The 18,551-nt window shown below is 40.2% G+C and overlaps 1 protein-coding gene across 11 annotated transcripts in view; it reads left to right on the top strand.

Moving 5' to 3' along the window:
* CTNNA2 (catenin alpha 2) overlaps nt 1-18,551 on the top strand; it is a 460,565-nt gene that overhangs the window by 279,420 nt on the left and 162,594 nt on the right. For 2 of the 11 annotated variants that reach the window (XM_086891563.1, XM_086891567.1), the window contains exons 1-2: nt 11,030-11,097; nt 11,203-11,255. The exons of the other annotated variants lie outside the window; for them this stretch is intronic. The gene's annotated coding sequence lies outside the window, so the exon portion shown is untranslated. Of the gene's footprint in view, nt 1-11,029; nt 11,098-11,202; nt 11,256-18,551 lie in introns of those variants that run through there. 11 annotated transcript variants of the gene reach the window in all.

Consider the following 18,551-nt stretch of genomic DNA (forward strand, 5'->3'; position numbering starts at 1 on the left):
TTATAATCTTAGATATGCACTTATATATGGGGAGGGAGAGAGAGAGGTGCCAGGGGGAGATTATTTATGCAATTTAGCCTGCCTGTGCTAAATCAAACACCAAAGATTCAAGGCCAGGCAGTGAATTCATTAATTCAGTTGGGGATTGCATTGGAATGAAGAGATGAACTGCTGCTTTTAACAGTCCTGGAGTATCCATGGGAAATACAAGGATGGTTTATCCAAATTACTCATGTGAACTCACAAAGAAACTGATTGGATTTAAACTCTTGGCAGTTCTTACTCTGAAGTCTGAAAATGAGACAGTTAAAAAAGAATGTTCGTAAAAATACATATTTAATCCTGAATATACCTTTTAAAGTTTCTAATGTGTTCTAATCAGCATTTCTGTCTGCTTCCACATGGAAATAATTTTTGGTAATAACTGTAATGGAGATGCAATAAAGCTCAGGACGTACCAGACTGTGGTTACTCAAACACATGTACAAAAAAAGTATCTCAAATCAGATAATCTTTAGCATTAAGTCATATATATATATATATATGTTCTTGTTAATAATATATCTCTAGATTATTTCTCTGGATTCATTTATGTCATGGAAAACTTCCAGTGTTCACAGATCAAAGTGTTACGTCAGTCTGGATTTAGTCAGAGATTTCGTTAAATCCAGGCAATTTTTGCCTGAATTAGGACTGAACAGAAACTTCCTAAAGACCAAACTTTTCCAAATGCTAACTGTGATATAGCTTTAATGCTAAAGTCACAAATGACAACAACAACAACAACAAAATTAACATTTAAAAAAAAATAAAATTATTAAATGATACATTCATAATGCAAATGAAGACACAAAGCATGTCCCAGAGAGATTACAACCCAAGCAGAAACTGGAGCAAATGTCTGAAAACCTGATATTACAGCTGCACTTAGAAATTCAGTATATTTGGAAGGCATTCTACCTTAGTACATGGTTTGAGTAAAAGTGAGGCTTGAGGATACAATGGATTCATAGGAAATGTGTGCATCAGATTAGCTAAAAGAGAAGAAAAAGACTTGAAATAGATAAAGATTAAAAAAAAAATGAGGATATGGCTAGATATGGAGAAATTAATCATAAATTCAGGTCTGTAGGCAAGAGCCGTAGATCTTGAGAGACCCTTTCTGGCCTGGTCCCATGAGGATGTTTTTGCTTGTGATGATGTGGAAGGGGATAAAGCTGCAGGAAAGAGAGAGAGACAAGGAAGAGATGCTGGTGCCAGGTCTGCAAACAGCATGGGATGGAACAAAAAAATTCATACAAAGAAGGTGTGGAGGGAGAGACTGTTTGCAAAGGAAAATGCACAGGAAAGAACAGCCCAAAGTCGAGCCCTGGAGACAAGGAAATGGAGATTTGTGTGCACACAGCTGTTTAAGGCAGAGGGGAAATAAAAACACAGGGAATTTGTGATAGAAATCAGAAGTTTGTGTGAGATACCTTTGTGTGTATTGACAATTAGGGGCTGATCCTTGGCTGATTAATGTCAGGTCTACAGCAAATCTCCTCTGGAGCCAGGCTGGGGCAGCTGAGGATGCTCACCTGAAGAAGAGAAGGCTCCAGGGACACCTCAGAGCCCCTAAAGGGACTCCAGAAGAGCTGGAGAGGGATTTGGGACAAGGGATGGAGGGACAGGACACAGGGAATGGCTTCCACTTCCAGAGGGCAGGGCTGGATGGGATATTGGGCAGGAATTGTTCCCTGTGAGGGTGGACAGGCCCTGGCACAGGGTGCCCAGAGAAGCTGTGGCTGCCCCTGGATCCCTGGAAGTGCCCAAGGCCAGGCTGGATGGGGCTTGGAGTGATTTGGGCTAGGGAGGTGTCCCTCCCAAGGAAGAGGGTGGAATGGGATGGACTTTGTGGTCCCTTCCAACCCAAACCATTTGTGATATGTGAAGTCTCTTTGTTTGCTTCAGTGACCTTTGAATCAGGTCATTAGCTTTAGCTTTCACATCTTCCATCTGAATATTCATAAATCACATTAAAGCATTATTCCTGATATGTTCTTTGTTGTTTATTTTTTCTTGTTTTGTGTTTTTGTTTTTTAAAAATTAAAAATGTTTAATTAAAACCTACAACAAAGATCGGAGCTTGAAATAATATTTGGGTGTAATTGAACCCTGTTTTACACAATACTGAATTATCTGATTTTGTTTGAGGTATTCTGAAGTCAGCTTTGGCTTTTCATAAAAATTAATGTAGTTCCTCTCACCTCTGTGATGTCTCTCAAGTGTCAGCTTACTTGGGGCACATCCAGAGGAAGCACTGCAGTGCTGTCAGGAGAGCTGACATTCCCATTCCCTGGGAGGGAGAAGAAAATGAAACCACTTCTTATGAAAAAAAAAAACCAACCCTCAATATATTTATAAAAATAGCATTGTTTAGTAGTGTCCTGCCCAGTATAGAATGGTTCTGATGAGTAAATTATTTTCTGAAACAAAATTGTCTTCCAATAATTTCCAAAAGTGTTTTCCAATGTGGTGCATTTCCAGACTGCAGGTTGTGAGAGGAAGGACTTATTATTTTATATTGGATGGCTTATTCCCAGTTGAGGTCACTGTAAAGTGTATTTCTGGGTAAGGATATTTCTGGTTAAGTGCCTGGCTGAAGTAGGCATATAAATTAACAGCTCTGCTTGTGCAAATGTATTTATGTGTGATCAGTTTAGATGAATGAGCTGTTTCACTCAAAGAAAAGTGGTTCCTTAGAAGAATGTGGTTTCATGTATACACAGTATTGCCAGAACTGAATTTTATGAATGCAACCGAGGTATTAAACAAAACACAGACTACAGTGAGAAAAAAAAAATAAATATTTTTTTAATTACTAGTAAGTGTGGATATACAGAGCTTCAGTATTTATTCATAAGAAAGCAAAATCATAAAATCACAGAATGGTTTGAGTTGGAAGGACAACAAAGCTCGTCTCATTCCTGCCATGGGCAGGGACGCCTTCCACCATCCCAGGGTGCTCCAAGCCCTGTCCAGCCTGGCCTTGGACACTTCCAGGGATCCAGGGGCAGCCACAGCTTCTCTGGGCATCCTGTGCCAGGGCCTCAGCACCTTCACAAGAAAGGATTCTCTAATATACCAAATAAACCCACCCTCTGGCAGTGGAAGCCATTCCCTGTGTCCTGTCCCTCCATCCCTTGTCCCCAGTCCCTCTCCAGCTCTCCTGGGGCCCCTTCAGGCCCTGGAAGGGGCTCTGGGCTCTTCCTGGAGCTTCTCTTGTCCAGGTGAGCACCCCTGTCCTCATGGCAGAGATGCTTCAGTCCTCTTGTCATCCTAAATATCTCACCTTCATCTTCTTCCTTTATATCTTTACCTAACAAAATATGCATTTTATAAAAAAAAGGATAACAAATCAAGCTTTCAGTGATTCTTTAGGAAGGGATGTCAGTGAGTTACAGGGCACCATTACCTGTTCCTGGGCCACCAGATATTCCAAGCTATTCTAAGCAGAATATGTCACTCCAGCACACTGGTAAGAGCACTGCTAAACACTGTGTCAATTCAGTGTACAGACTTCAAGAAAGATAAAGTCTGATTGAAAAGGAACGTAAAAATAATGATCAAACACCCAGGAAAAAAAAAAAAAATCTATGAGAGGAGATTGAGTGAACTTGTGTTTTGTCTGGAAAAGTGAAAATTGCACCCATTTTTCCTCCAGGTCCTGAACAACAAAAAAACCTGCTGCTGCAAACTGGAATAGAATAAACAGGTTTCATTTTCCTACTGGATGGGAGAAATAATTCTGGAATAACACTGCAGCACGAAATGTTTCCATTAGAATTAAGGACAGTGTAATAGGAGTAATGAGAATACAGCACAGAAGGATTTTGCCTGAGGATGCTGCAAAATCCTTATCAGTGGCGGGTGCGGATAATAGCCACATTTGTCAAGAATGATACAATTGATTTTGACTTTTTGCAGGCAAGTAAGCTAAATAGACTCTTAAAATGCTTTCCATTATTTTTGCTGTCATTTTAGCTTCTGAATAACAATGTTTAATACACTTGTATGCAATATTTTAGAAAATGAATGTATAAAGACATTGCTGAATTAAGCTGTTCCATATCCCTGTCGTCAAACCCATTTGGAATTGTTAAAATTCCTGCTCTGAATATGAACAATCTGAGTTAGTGATGCCCATTCCTTCTTCTGGCAATCTTCCTTCTTTAAACTGAAATAACAAAAAATTTTGAAATAAAAGCAACTGAAAAAAGCAGGGATCAAAAATAGTCCAATTTATAAACTAGGAGCTTAATAAAATAAACCCTGGGATTTACAGCTCTGTCCTGCTCTACCTTTATGTTACATATAAAACAAGGAAATAGAATAAAGCTGACAGCATGTCCTTGCTTCAGTCTCCAATTACACTTTATTTTCACAATCACTAAGCAATGGTCTGCCTGTGCTGTCAATCAACAGGAATTTCCATTACCTTGAAGACCAGTAGTGTTCAGTCTATCCAGAGTGAATTATTGGCAATATATGGATGCACTTCCAAGGAAAAGTGTGAGTTTCTGCCCCTCTGAGTGACACCAACTTTTCTATCAAGCCTTGCTGTGAGGTTCTCACTTACAGCTGCCCCCAGACCTGCTTTGGGGCTGGTGGCCACTCAGGAATTTCACACCTCAGAATCCCAGCAGAGGGATTTTTACACACCAGCTTTAATGTCTAGGTTAGATGTTCCCTGACAATTCCCTTAATCCAATTTAATGATTTAATTATGTGTCAGTTTATGTGCAGTCAGAAACTTGTGAATACACATGAATGCATGTATATATTTCACTTGAATATTTGTGTGTGTAGGCTTCTTTAAATTAAGAAAATATTATGAGTTGACATAAGTGAAGATTGTCTTAATTTTTTCAAAGTAGAATACAAAATGTTCCAGTTCCTAAAAAGTCATATAATATAGCCAGTTATTTGGAATAGTCTTAATTCAGTTAAGTTGCAATAAAGGATTAAAATGCCAAAATTCTGGGCACCAGCAGAACTTCCTTCGTTTTTTATGCTGAACTATATTTACAGTTAGCAAATGCTTTCTAACATGGAATCCAAATCTCTTTTGTTGCAAATTGAGCTGATTGCTTCTTATCTTACTCTGCATAGAAGAGAGGACGATTGAACAGTTTCCCTTACAAAAGACCTGAAAATCTTGTGTCATTTTTCAGAGCCACTTTTGTCTGGAATAGGGTTTCTTATCCCATGAATATCATCTGATGCAGTTCTTTGGGCTGGTGACACCAGCCTAGATTGAAAGGATTCAATTAGCTCTAATTCAGCCATTTGATATGCTGGTGGTAGTACCTTATTACAAGGAGTTCTTTTTTCTGACATTAGGCAAATCTCTATTTTCAGAAGACATTACTTCCCTACTTGAGGAAATTTCTCTGAAGTGGGGTGTGAATTTGAAATGTAACAATTGGTGAGCCTTGCTGGGAAAACTTTTATTGCACAATCAATCAGAGATAAAGGACCTTGCTGGAGGTGATTTCAGTTATTTTAGTGAAATTTACTGCCAAAATTACGGCTGCTCCTGGAAGTAGCTGTTCAAAGTCACATTCAGCAGGCTGCTGTCCTCTCTGGTGGGGTCTGTCCTTGTGTGGCTCAAGACTGTTCCTTCTTGACTTTAAATGTGAGACCACTCATTTCCTATCCATGCAGGGAAATGTGTCCAGAGCCCTGGCTTCACTCCCAAGAATGCCCCAATATCTGGGGGGAGCTGATACTCCCTTGGCAGCATAATTCTGGAGAATCTTCGCTTGCCTTTAAAAAATTTGAAGTCAGCCAGCTGAATACACAAATTTAGCAGAAACTTCCAGAAAAATGAAGGCTGTAACATCACTAGAGGAGTAGAAACCTTCTGGATGAACCAGACTGTGATCTGAGAATCACGTCTCTTAGTTACCATGGCAGAAGTAAAGCTTTTTTTTTTCCTTCTCTGATGGCATTGATATGTTTCAAATCTCTAACCTCTTTCACAGAGTTCTAAGGAAATGGTCTGATCACCAGTTTTATTAGCTATCTAATAAACCAAGGTAGCCCCTGACAGTGAAAGAATACAATAAGGTTATTTAGGAGTGCTGCATTGATAGCTGAGAATTAGAGATTGGTGTGAGATTTAGCCAAGCCCTTGATGGAGTGATGTGTCTGAAGGGAAAAAAAAAATAAATCTGTCTCCAGATCTCTCCAGACGTGCTCCAGTTTAATCAGCATCAGCCACGCTGAGCTCCCATCTGTGGAGTCAGGCAAAGGGAAGAGCACCATAACCAAAGAGGTTCTGGTTTCTCTGTGATCCTGGTGTCATTGTCAGTCTTTTAGATTCCTGTGATAAACTCAGAAATTAACTGAGCTCAGCTACCAAATTCTAAACCTAGGATAGGCCTGGAAATAACCTTTTGGCTGTGAAAACCTACACAGAATGGGAAGATTGCAATTTATGCTCAATTAGCTTGGCTTCCTCCAGGGCTCTTGTGGTAAGGGGTGAAATCAACTCACCTACAGATTTTGTGTTTTTAGACTTTATTGCCACAGCAGTTCTAAGCCAACCTTTATTCCATGAGAAAAAACCAGCACTTGATCCATGTTTGGATTGGGAGACATCCTACTGTTCACTTTAGATGGGAACAGTAATGCCAATGGCACCTTCTCCTCAGTGACCCTGGGTCTGTGCTCTGCCAAAAAGTGTCACATATGAAACAGCAGTGACAGAATCAGCCCATCACTGTGAGCCACCACTTGGTGAAAATCCATTCAAGCTCTGACACTGAGCACTGAATTCAGGTGTAGAGAGTTGGTGCTTTATTAACCACCTCTACTGTATCTAAAACTCTGGTGTCTAAAACTGGGATCCTTGCCTGTGAATCCTCCTACTCCTTGGCAGAGCTACAGAGTCAAGACTGTGTATCTTGATATAGGTTTGTGGCAAATGCCAAATGTGTTCCTGCCTGATTTTGTCATGTCAGCTGCCATTCTGCCTGAAGAACTGTTGAGGAAATGAGGCAGATTTTGACTGTAAAATGATGAAGTATTAATTCAGTTATCATGCCAGCATAGGTATCCTTGTAAGATAAGATTAGCATAATTGAGAGATTAATGCTAATTAAGATCATTAAGATTATTAGAGATATAAAGACATTAAGAGACTGGTATTTATTTCAAAGGAGGCATATGCTTTATGATACATTTATGTTTGCACTTACATTAAGATGGATTCAGTAAAATAAACCTGCTTTACACAGCACAGGAGTTTCCCATTACCCTTCCCTTCCTTCTTGATTCAGTCCTGTGGTGAACTGAGTGCTGAAAATATGATGGGGTTTTTGCTGTCTCAAATAATCTGAAAGTTTTTTTTGGTAAAAATTGTTCATCTATTTTGCTATTGACATTTTTTACCAGCTTTCCAGTGACCTTTCTGGCTTCTGCTGGCTCTGCTCAGAAAGTGTGTGTATGTATGATGATCTTCAAAGGTCTTTCCAGGGATGACAGACCTGACTGTGACATGTTTTCCTGTCCCAGATTTCCTAGGAGGCATCATTTAATTGTTAGCCAAGTTATTATGTCTTGAAGTACACAGCTGTCAGTAGCTCTTTTGTATGGGAGTTAAATATTTTAGGTCTTGCAGTGTGCAGTTTCCTTAATTTTGTGAATGTCACAGCACTCTGGTGTGAGCTAAGCCACTTAGTTCATTTTCTGGTAGTCACAGGAAGAACACAAAAGTGATTTAGGTAAAATCCTATTGCTCTGATCAACCCAAGGCAGGAGGATCAATGGGCAACTTCTGAAGCTGAACATGAAGCTTAACATTTCAGTTAATCTAAGCAAGTCTCCAATCCTGTGCTATAAATAGATGAGCATATATTCCTTAAAAGAAGATAGACTTACTTAAAGAAATATGTGTCCTATGAAGAAAACCAGGGGGAAAGGAGGGATTTGATGCAGGAATGATGTTTTCTAAGTAGCTTAAAACCCTCTACATTATTCTCCTTTGTCCTCCTTGCCAATGTCACTATGAAGAGAGTTTTCCTCAGTATCTTTCCTTCTGGTTGCTTCAGTGTTCTCTTTTTGCTGTGTAGGCTGTTCCTTTGTTGGCTCCCCAGGTTGTCCATATTTGAAATCACAAGCAGACCAATAGGCCAGGCTGAGAACTGCTGCTTCATATGTTTGGTGTCACAGCTATTTAGACACTTACAATTTCTTTCTATTACCCAGTTTTATTGGAATCTGTTACTGTGGTCTGCTAGCCAAAACAAGGACTTCACTAAAAAAATAATAAATTGCTGGCTAATATTATTTGCATGGTAATTGCTTTGCAGTGCCTATTAAATCAATGTTTCTGGCACAGCTCTGTGATCACAGAAGTACAGATATTAATACACTATGACAAAAAGCTTTTCTCATTTTTTGGTTTTTTAAATTAATTACTGTTTTCCCTTGGGTGGGTTGGGTGGGAATTGGATCTGTTGTTACCCTCAGCTCGGTGGGATTATGATGAGGATCATTGTTACATGGGCTGGGACATCAGTGATGTTTGCAGATGTTCAGGGAAGTGTTTAATGGGACAGGGTCGGCTCTGTCACAGAGTTCTCGTACCTTTGTAGCCCAGCTGATGGCACAGGAACAGAAAATCCAGGCTGTTTCCAGCTTGAAAATGCCTGCTGACATGTGCTGTTCATCAAATGCCTGCTGTGCCTCCTCAGCGCAGTTGATCTGCGCGTGTGCTCCAATTCCAGAACCTTCCGGCTGGGCTGGATTCACTCGGTGCCTTCGCTGTGTGTTGAGCACATTCCCAATCACTGACACACATCCTGATGAAATGGACTCTTGGCCATTCCATGCTTTACAAAGGTTACTGGATTTCCTTCTTTGTTGTGCAGGCAGGAAATGAATGAGCCCCAGATAACTCCCAATGCAGGATGGAAAAGCAGTGGTTACCTGGTGGTTTGATATCAGTTTAATTTCTCTCTCCACAGTGGTGGTTACATTGAGGATTTGTTGTCTGGGAGAATCTTGAGAACCTGACTGCATTTGTTAGATCTGCTCACAAGATCGAGTTGGTTTAATAAGCCTTTGATAGCGTTTGGGATTGTGAAAAATAATCTTAAAAGGAACAATTTTTATCTTTAATGGAATCACAGAATGGTTTGGGTTGGAAGGGACCTTAAAACCCATCCCATTCCAACCCTGTCTGTGGGCAGGGACACCTCCCACTATCCCAGATTGCTTCAAGCCCCATCCAACCTGGCCTTGGACATTTGCAGGGATCCAGGGGCAGCCACAGCTTCTCTGGGCACCCTGTGCCAGGGCCTCGCACCCTCAAGGATTTATTCCCAATATCCCATCTAACCCTGCCCTCAGTGGGAAGCCATTCCCCTTGTCCTGTCCCTCCATCCCTTGTCCCCAGTCCCTCTCCAGCTCTCCTGGAGCCCCTTTAGGCCCTGGAAGGGGTTCTGAGCTCTCTCTGGAGCCTTCTCTTCTCTGGGTGAGCACCCCCAGCTCTGCCAGCCTGGCTCCAGAGCAGAGGGGCTCCAGCCCTTGAAGCATCATTGTGGCTTCCTCTGGATTCGTTCCAGCAGTTCCACGTCCTTCTGCTGTTGGGAATCCCAGGGCTGGGGCAGCTCTTCAGGTGGGGTCTCACCTGAGCAGGTGGGGCAGAATCTCCCATCCCTGCTGCCCACACTGGGGGATCAGCCCGTGGGGGCTCTGTGCTGGGGCAGCTCTCATCCCCCAGCACCGTCACATCCTTATCCCCAGGGCTGTTCTCCATCCATTCTCCACTCAGCCTTGTCTTTGTGCCTGGGACTGTCTTATGCTGGGCCAGGACCCTGCACTTGGCCTTGCTGAACTTCCTGAGGCTCTCCCAGGTCCCTCTCTCTGCTCATGGGTCCCTGTTTCACAGTGTCCTGCTTTAGACATTTCTAAGAAGCTTCCTACCAAAGCTCTTTTGTCTGTAGTGCATCATTTCACACCAATATTTTTATCTGCCATGATTTAAAAATGTTACTGGAAAGACACAATCACATATTTTCTATATGAATTTTTTTTTTACGTGCTCACAGGAGTCACTGCAATTTCTGGCTAGTTTAATTACTTATTAGGCATATATAACTGCCAATCAATAATTTAGATACTTTTGGCTCACAAGCTTTTGAAAGGAGCTTGGTTTACGAAGAGTGAACAAATATACCATTCCATCTGTTAGCCAAACCACCTGGCACAAAATCATTTGGGGCATAATTATGTAGTTGGCAAGAATGTAGAAAAAAAAAAGTGATTTCTAGAGTTTTCATCCCAATTGATGCTTTACTTTGTAGTGATGGAAACCTGACTAATGCAGCAAGGACCAGTTCTTTTTGGTTTGGCTTTTTTTTTTTTTGGTTTTTTTTCACACCTATGAATAAAATAACTCGTGTTCACCTTGCAAAAAATGCTTTACATGACAAATATAGGAACCAAGAGACAGGCGTGAAATAATCCTGCGCCTAATCACGGGAAGGGAATGGGAGCTGGCCTGTTCCTGCAAGCAGCTGAAAAGAGTCACGTAGGAGGTGCATCATTGTCCTTTTAATCTCTGTAGGAGGAGACTTGGGACAATTTGGGAAATGATTTTTCCTTCTTGGTGGCATTGCAAATGTTTTTTTTTTTTTCTGAGCTCAGTGTTTTACAAGATTGCTACATCTGCAAATCTATTTTCCTATTCTTTCAGTGACAAAATTCCTTCTTTAATCTTCTGGAATTACAGAATACACACAGAAGAGACTTAGCAAATAATATTTGCCATGTACAGAAACTTTCTCTTTTTAACTCCTGGAAGGGGGAAACAAACTCATCCAAGGTTAGCTATAGGTTAGATAAAACTCTTGAACTGGGGGCAAATGGGAACACTATTTAAAAAGAAAAAATAAGTAGTTCCAACTATTTTCTGGTTGCAAACAATCTTTATGTGTCCAGGTGAACATAATTTCTATTGTAAAGCTGCAGCTGGGGCAGGGCTGATTTGGTGCTGTGAGTGGTTTCACCAGGGGGCTGAAGCAGGTGGTTAGCAGGACATTTAGGGTTTGTTTTTTTTTATTTTTATTTTTTTCTTTCACTAAAAGCAGTGAGAATTTCAAACAGAACTCAGACCTGGCTTGGAGTTTTTACTCTTTGCTGATTTTTCAGAGCACGTGGTCACTCCTGATGTCACTTCTTGTCACTCTGAGTGCTACAGAAAGGTAAATGGCTGTTGAAAATGCAAATAATTGAAGTTGTTGAAGAGGGTCCTTATTTGAGAATGTAAAAAGCCTGCTCAGAATAGTTTGCTCTCTTAAGGTTTTCTTCCTTGTGGCAAATCATTGGCATGCCAGATTTCAGTGTCTGGGGAGAGAGCATCTGTAGCTTTAATTCTTGGAGTGGTTAAAGTAATTCAGTTATTGTTCAGTTTAATTAAATGGCTTTTAAGATTTCATTTTATAGAAAGGAAAAATGATCTGTCATTAAAATTATGATTAAATGTTTTCTGGTTTTGTTGTTGGGTTTTTTGTAGGTTTTTTTTGTTGTTGCTGTTGTTTTTTTAATTGTGGTAAAGCCTTTAAGATAACTTTAATACTAAAAACTGTTTCTGGTACTCCATGAAATGTATTACCTAAAATGAAAAAACATTAATTAATTAATTAATGTTAATTAATAAGTGACAAATTAGTCTGGAACCTGTCATTTGATTTACCCCAGTAATGAGACACAGGGAAAATCCCAGGTTACACTCAGCTGTCATTCTGAAAAACCCTTTCTTTTCCGATGTCTGGAAGCTTATGGCCTTGTAAAAAATCAGGGTTTTCCTTTTGTCAGCTGTGAGGAGGAATATAGGTAAAAAAAAAACCAAAAAACAACTATTTGACAGAGTAAGATGGAGAAGCTGTATGGATGAAAATATTTATTTCTTGTATAAAACTAAGTTTATTATTGCAAAACCCAATGGGTAAAACATCCCCACCCAGTGTGAGGTGCTCAGGTACTCCGAATCTCTCACTTGTAATCACTTTCTGTATCAGCAATATGTACAGGATGCTCTCTAAGTATTCATGGAAACACAGGTGTCATGGGTGGATCACCTGGATTTCTTTCCCTATGAGATTCAGCTTTCTTTAGGATTCCCTGGAAACTTTCCCTGATACTTGTCCCCATCCCCACAGTGCTCGAGAGCATTTTGTTATTTTTTTTAATTGTCTGTGCAGTCCTTTGTGTTCTCATTTTTTAATCTCTCTTGACAGAGGGCATAATATGAATAAAAGAGTTGTCTACAAAGGCAGCAGTAAGAAATGGACTGTCAAATTTGCCCTGATTGCAGCCAATAATGAATTAATTCGGTAATGGAAGAGCAAATTGCTTGCATCATTCTATACAAATCTTTTGAATAATCTGTTGTCTGACTATTTTTAACAAGCTCACATTATCAAGATACATTGAATATGGGTTTGTTCTTTAAATTTATGATGTGAGAAGTCAAAATGTGCCTTGTTTGTGATGTTATTCTTCAGTTTCAGTTGAACAAATTAATTATTCAAATTAAATTAAGGGTGCTCTGAACTCTGTCTGAGCCACCACAGGATACAACAAGGCACCATCTTAGATAATCAACAGGTAATTTCAGAATAATTTATAGAAGGGCAGCAGCCCTGCTTTAATTATTAAAAAGCATATAAGGGTGCATAGTGTCTTACAAGCCTTAATTAAAAATACATTCTTAGGCAATTTCTTAGCAAATCACCAGCAGAAAAGGTTACTATTTCTCCCTATCAAATACATGAATTTACCTGCAGCATCTTAAAAATCACTGGCAAGAGTGGCATTTGAAGCAGGGACTGAGAAAATTGAAGTGATTGAAAGGTTTTCACAAGAGGCAAGTTTAACTCCTTGTGACTTCTCATCTGCCCCACAAGCACAGCCTGGTACACTGGAATTAATCAGCTTGAGGATGCAGTAGATGCAGCTGAAGGATGTTCACTTCTGCTCCAGGGTTCTTCTCTTTTCTTTTTTTGGGGGGTAGAATGTGCAAGTTTAACAAAAGACCTGGTTCTGACAAAGTGTTTGGTGTTACCTCAACCCAAAAGTGGTTCAGCCCCTCTCAGGGCACCCAGCTCAGCATCTCCTCAGTCCACAAAATGTTCTAGGCTAGACTGTTAAACAGCAGCAGAAAATGGTGTGATACATTGAATTATTTGAAAAAAAAATCGTAAAATTGGGGATTCTTCCAGTTTTAGTGTGTGTCCTACAGAAAAGGGAGGAAGGAGTGAGCAAGAATAACCTGTGTGTGTTCAGAATTCAGAATGTGGGGATGTGAAGGGTTCACCCAGCCTCAGTTTCCCCAGGTGTGCAGGTTGGTCAGAAACACAGAAATTCAGTGACTGGTCCATGAGTAAGAAATTAAAAAAAAAAAACATTTCCATGGCATGATATGGCCTGTCCCAGATGCTGTTCCTAAAAAAGTATCTTTTTTAATCTAAAACATTTCAGAGATGTATGTACAAAATTAATTCCATTTTCCCATTTCTGTACAACTGTTCCTTGTTTTTAATGCCTATTTTTTTTTTTTTTTTGCATCGGTGATGTTTTTTACAGTGACTTCCAAATGTTGTTTTTGAATTTTATGATTGTTCCCGATGCCAGGGGGTGTGTGTGTGTGTGGCCCCTGCCACGCTCTGTATCCTCTTCTCACAGGCAGGTAGGAAAAAAAAATAAAAAAATCCATCTGCACAACAGCTTGTGCACTGAGTAATGACAAGAAACAACCCAGGAGTGCAGCAGGCAGTTTAATGAGGAATAGCAAATAATAATGTACGGTGAAGCAACATAAAAATTGAACGGGGAATAAAAAAACGACGGGTGTGTGCTTGTTTTAAAGCTGCTGTCCAGTGGTTTGGGTGCTTTGTGCAGCAGCCGGTGGGGACTGGCCGCTAGAGGGGGGGTGGATCCGCGTTTTGCTCTTGTGCTGCACTTGTAGGTCCGGTTTCTTCCCCTCCCTCCTCGCAAACTTTCCCAAATCGTTCATTTTTTTTTATTTTTTATTTTTTTTTAACCTGGCAGTTTATCCTTATCTAGCGCTTAGATCCTTTTCTAACAGCCTTAACAGAATTTTCTAGCTGAAGCCATAAGAGTGATTTATATCACACTATTTAATTTCTTGAGAGCTGTTCCATTTGAGATGTTATTTCACTTTTTCTTTTTTTCCTCTTTTTTTCCCCTCTCTGCACACTGGACAGATTTTAATGCAATACCCTGGAAGCCAGTTGTCCAATTGTTGCCTATAACTTACATCACTGAGGCACAGATGAACAGTTTCCCTTTTATCTTGTCTTTTGCTTTGTATTTGACAATTCAGAATTTCATCCATCAAAGCTTATATAAGCTTCAGCCTTTGGAAGCCCCTTTGCACATCCACACTATTTTCATTATTTTTTTGCAATATAAATAATCTGTCATTTGAAAAATGCCATCCATTTCCTGATCATAGCTGAGATGATTCAGCAGTCCTGGCCCTGGGACCACACTGTGCTCCATTTTTTCCCTGTATCAATAAAAGGCCACTGTATTTTTTGAGCTCCTACCTAGTTTTCTATGACAATGGAGCTTGTCTTATTTATGGGAAACTGAATATCTTGTCAAAAGCTCTTCAAAAGTCCAAATATGATATGTTGTTTTAAATTCCCTAGTGCTTTATACAGTCCTTCATTTCCCAATTTCTACAGACAATAGATCTGACACAGATTTTAGCTTGTTTGCTTCAAGTTTGATTTTCCAGGATTTACCAAATCCTCATTAAGAGTTTTCATTAATAGCCATAGCTTGACTCCTGTGCTAATGGAAAATGACAGATTGGGGCTGGAGTATCCTACATGGTGGGAAAAGAGAACCAGGGGGGAAAAAAAGAGTTTTTAACTGTTCTTATTAGGAAAGATACTCAGTGTAACTGCATAAAACTACTCAAAGAACTTCTTGGGAAGGTCTTAATTCTTCCAGCTAGAATAACTTAATGTAATTCCTGCCAGTTGCTCGAATCTGAGAAATAGATACATAAAGTAATATAAGAAGGTTTTCTTTAGTCTAGAAGTGCCACCCATTGAGAAAACAACTTTTGGCATATTCCCCATGAAGCAAAAGCACAATCTGCCTGAGTTCAGTTCTGTGCATGACAGCAATAAAAAACCAAAAATTTTTAAAAATCTACCAAAAAGCCAATCATGAAAAAGCCAAGATGGACAGAGGAATAAGCCCAGGGTTCAGCTCCCTGAGACTTTGTGGATTTCTGTTTCCCACTGCAGATGTAGGTTTATATTCAAGTGACATTTTGTCATCCAAAATCACCACAGAGCTTTGTTATCCCCTGGTGAGAATCAGCTGTGCTTGCCATCATCTGAATCTCTTTCTGATTAATCTGTTATGGGCACTGTCCCCTTTACAATTTCCCCCTCTGTTTTTTAGCAGTGATTTCCTCTATCCCATGTAATCCCCCTTTTTTCAGCTGGTGCTCTGTGCTCTCCACTTTCCTCAGGCCCTGTCCCACGCAGTGATTTTGTTTTGTGGATTTTCCCCAGAGAGAAAGAATGTCAACTGCATTCCTCCTGCTTGTTCGCTGTCTCCATGATTTCTTCATCTTTCAGGCCGTAGGATGCACATCCAATTTATTAGACTACAGCAATTCCATAATAAATTCATGGCATCCAGTTGTTTGGGAATTTGATCTGACAGGAGCAGCAGGTTCTGGGCTGTTTGGAAAGGGAGTTATGGTGCAAGGGGATGGTTTGTGAAGGTGGAGGCAGCTGAATTCGCTGGTAAAGAAACAAAAAATGTCCAATATGGAGTGACATTTACATGGAATTAAGGTAAACATTTGACATCCAGCAGCCTCTTTAGCACGAGGATTTCAAACCTTTGAGCGGCAGCCACAAATTTCTGTTTGCTGTGGAAAAAAATTGCGTTGGGAAATAATGTGGATCAGAGAAATAAATTTTCTGTCAAGATAAGCTTTATTATGGAGCCAAGTTTAAAAAAAAAGAAAAAAAAAAAAAAAAAGGTGGGGAAAGCATATCCCCTTGATGGTTTATCTCATTATTATTAATATTCTTTAATATTTACCAAGCTCTCTAAGCAAGTCAGTCTGTCAGGGAGGCACTGGACCACAGAGCCAGATCCAGGTTTCCTCCTGGGAGCTCACTTTACCTCTCATCCTGCAAAGAGGGTTGATAGCAGACGTGTTTCATAGGGCTGACAGTTGTGAAAAGACTCAAAACCTCAGGAATTCAATAGCTGTGGACTGTTCCTGCAGCTTATTTTAGAATTTTCAGGGCTCTCCTCTTCCTCCTCCCCCTCGTTTTTTTAATTCACCCTGCCTGCGAGGCTCTGAGAATGAAAAATGTGAGAATGAGTAAGAAGGGTTAAAAATTAGAGGGAAAGTACATATTTTGAAAGGTATTCAGAAATCTGTTTTCAGTTTGAGTGCCCCAGCTCTCAGAAGGATGCTTGCTCATACCTGGCTGTAACCACTAGGGTACAGAGGTGTGCTACTGCAGGAAGATCTGCTATACATAAATTGTGTTTTTTTTTCATTGGATCAGCCCTTAAATCAATTTGATGTGTCCATACATACTTTTTTAAATCTTAGATTTTACCAAAAATACATTCTTTCAGCCCTCTCTCTGGTGTTGTGCTGTGTTTTGCTCTTTGGAGAAAGGTACATCAGCAAAAAGGGCCAGATTAAAGTTGGTAATAAATGAATAACTGGGCTTAGTGTCTAATCACGCCCGTCAGAGAAATCTGCTGTGCCAAAAGTGATAATTCATTGATGAAGTAGATTTTTCTACTTACCTATTGCCATTGCAATCGTGGATTTAGTCTTTGTTAGCTCAGAAATTGAAGGGAATTGGTCATGTTCCCATAGCACCCGTGTTGAAAGACATCTTTCTGGCAGTAGTTACTGTGTATGGTGAGGATGTGAAGAACATGAGAGCAGGGAAATGATTTAAAATAAAAGTGCCTTAGCAGAATAGTAGGTACCATTTGCCAAGCACAGATGTGCATAGTATAAATCCTTTAGCCACTGCCACCTATCCCTGATTTTTATCAGCAATGTGCATATTTGGATTTTTAGGAAGAGGAGAGATGGAGAAAAAGGTGAAAAGCTGGTGTTTATTTTCAACTGAATTTCTTCTCTTGTGATGCAAATCTGGGACTTGGAGCTCAAACTCCTTTTCCTCTTCCCTTTGACTGTCTCCCCCAGCTATCACCCCAGCAAAGGCCAGTAAGAACAGTAATTGCTTTAAAGCCTCAAGAATTGTGCCTGAATGCCAACAAGTGACGCCATCTTTTAAAAAAAAACCCAAAAAACAACAAAAAAATCCCCCAATTGCCCTGTTCTCACGGAAATACAGATTTCATTGCAAATATGTTCACTTTAGAGCAGACAGGGTGCAATAAAATTACAGTGCTCTGCAGCATTCATCTCAGCTCTTCACAGCCACCCACCCAATTACAAGCTGTGTCTTGCCAGCAGAAGACTGTTGCTTGGTTTCTGTATTATTTTTATAGCTTTGCTTTCCTCCCCATAACTTTAGAGGTAGGCTGTGCTTACTCCTTTCCTTTCACCAGGTTTTTCTTCTGCTGTTTAAAAAAAAAAAAAAAAAAAAATTAAAAAAAAAATTGTCTGGCATGGAAAGTCTTTCACAAGGCTCTAAATGTGATTTGTTTTTTAATGTAGAATATGCTCTGAATAGTTGTTTCTAATACCCTAATAGCTCTGGTTTATGGCAGTAATTATATGAAAGGTTAATCTTTAAATCACCAGCATTTCCTAAATTCCTAATCAACTTCATGCTTGGAAAGGAATCCACATAAATGCTCAATTTGTTAATATTAGACTGGGTTGAGCAGGTCAAGGAAAAGTATAACCTTGGTGCATAATGGTAAATTGAACACAGCAAAAATATCTCAGATCTGTTTGTCATTAGAGCTGTGAATGTGAAAGCTGACTATGAGTGTAGATATAATTAGCAGGAGAATCCGCAGTAGCTCAAGATCACCCATCCCTCTGGATGAGGGTTTCTTAAAAAAAAAAAAAAAAAAAAGATATTTTGGGTAGAAAAGTCCTCTTTTCTAGCAAGTCTGTGGTGAACTGTGACTAGGATAGCTAAGAAATCCAGCCAAAAAAATCGGTGGCAGAGGCACAGTGCAGGAGTTGAGCAGGCAGCGTGATGGATGAGGGGGACATTGTGCTCCCAGGGAACAGGGAGGTGGAAATGACGGGGCTGCAGGCACGTGTGTTTGGGGAAGCGTGTCCGACTGTGCCTCCCTCCCTGCACTCTTGGGAAAGGCAAGGAGAGAGAGAGAGAGATGCTGGGCATCTTCCTTAAATCCCTGCTGTTGTCCTTGCCACAGCCCGAACGTGGGAGGGGAAGGCACAGAAAAATCTCATTTCCCATGTGTGCACAGTACCCCCCTTGCCTTCTCACCAGCTCTCGTCTTCCCTTTCATCCCATCCC

Source organism: Cyanistes caeruleus, chromosome 5, assembly GCF_971803275.1.
Source record: "Cyanistes caeruleus chromosome 5, bCyaCae1.hap1.1, whole genome shotgun sequence".
Lineage (NCBI taxonomy): Eukaryota > Metazoa > Chordata > Aves > Passeriformes > Paridae > Cyanistes > Cyanistes caeruleus.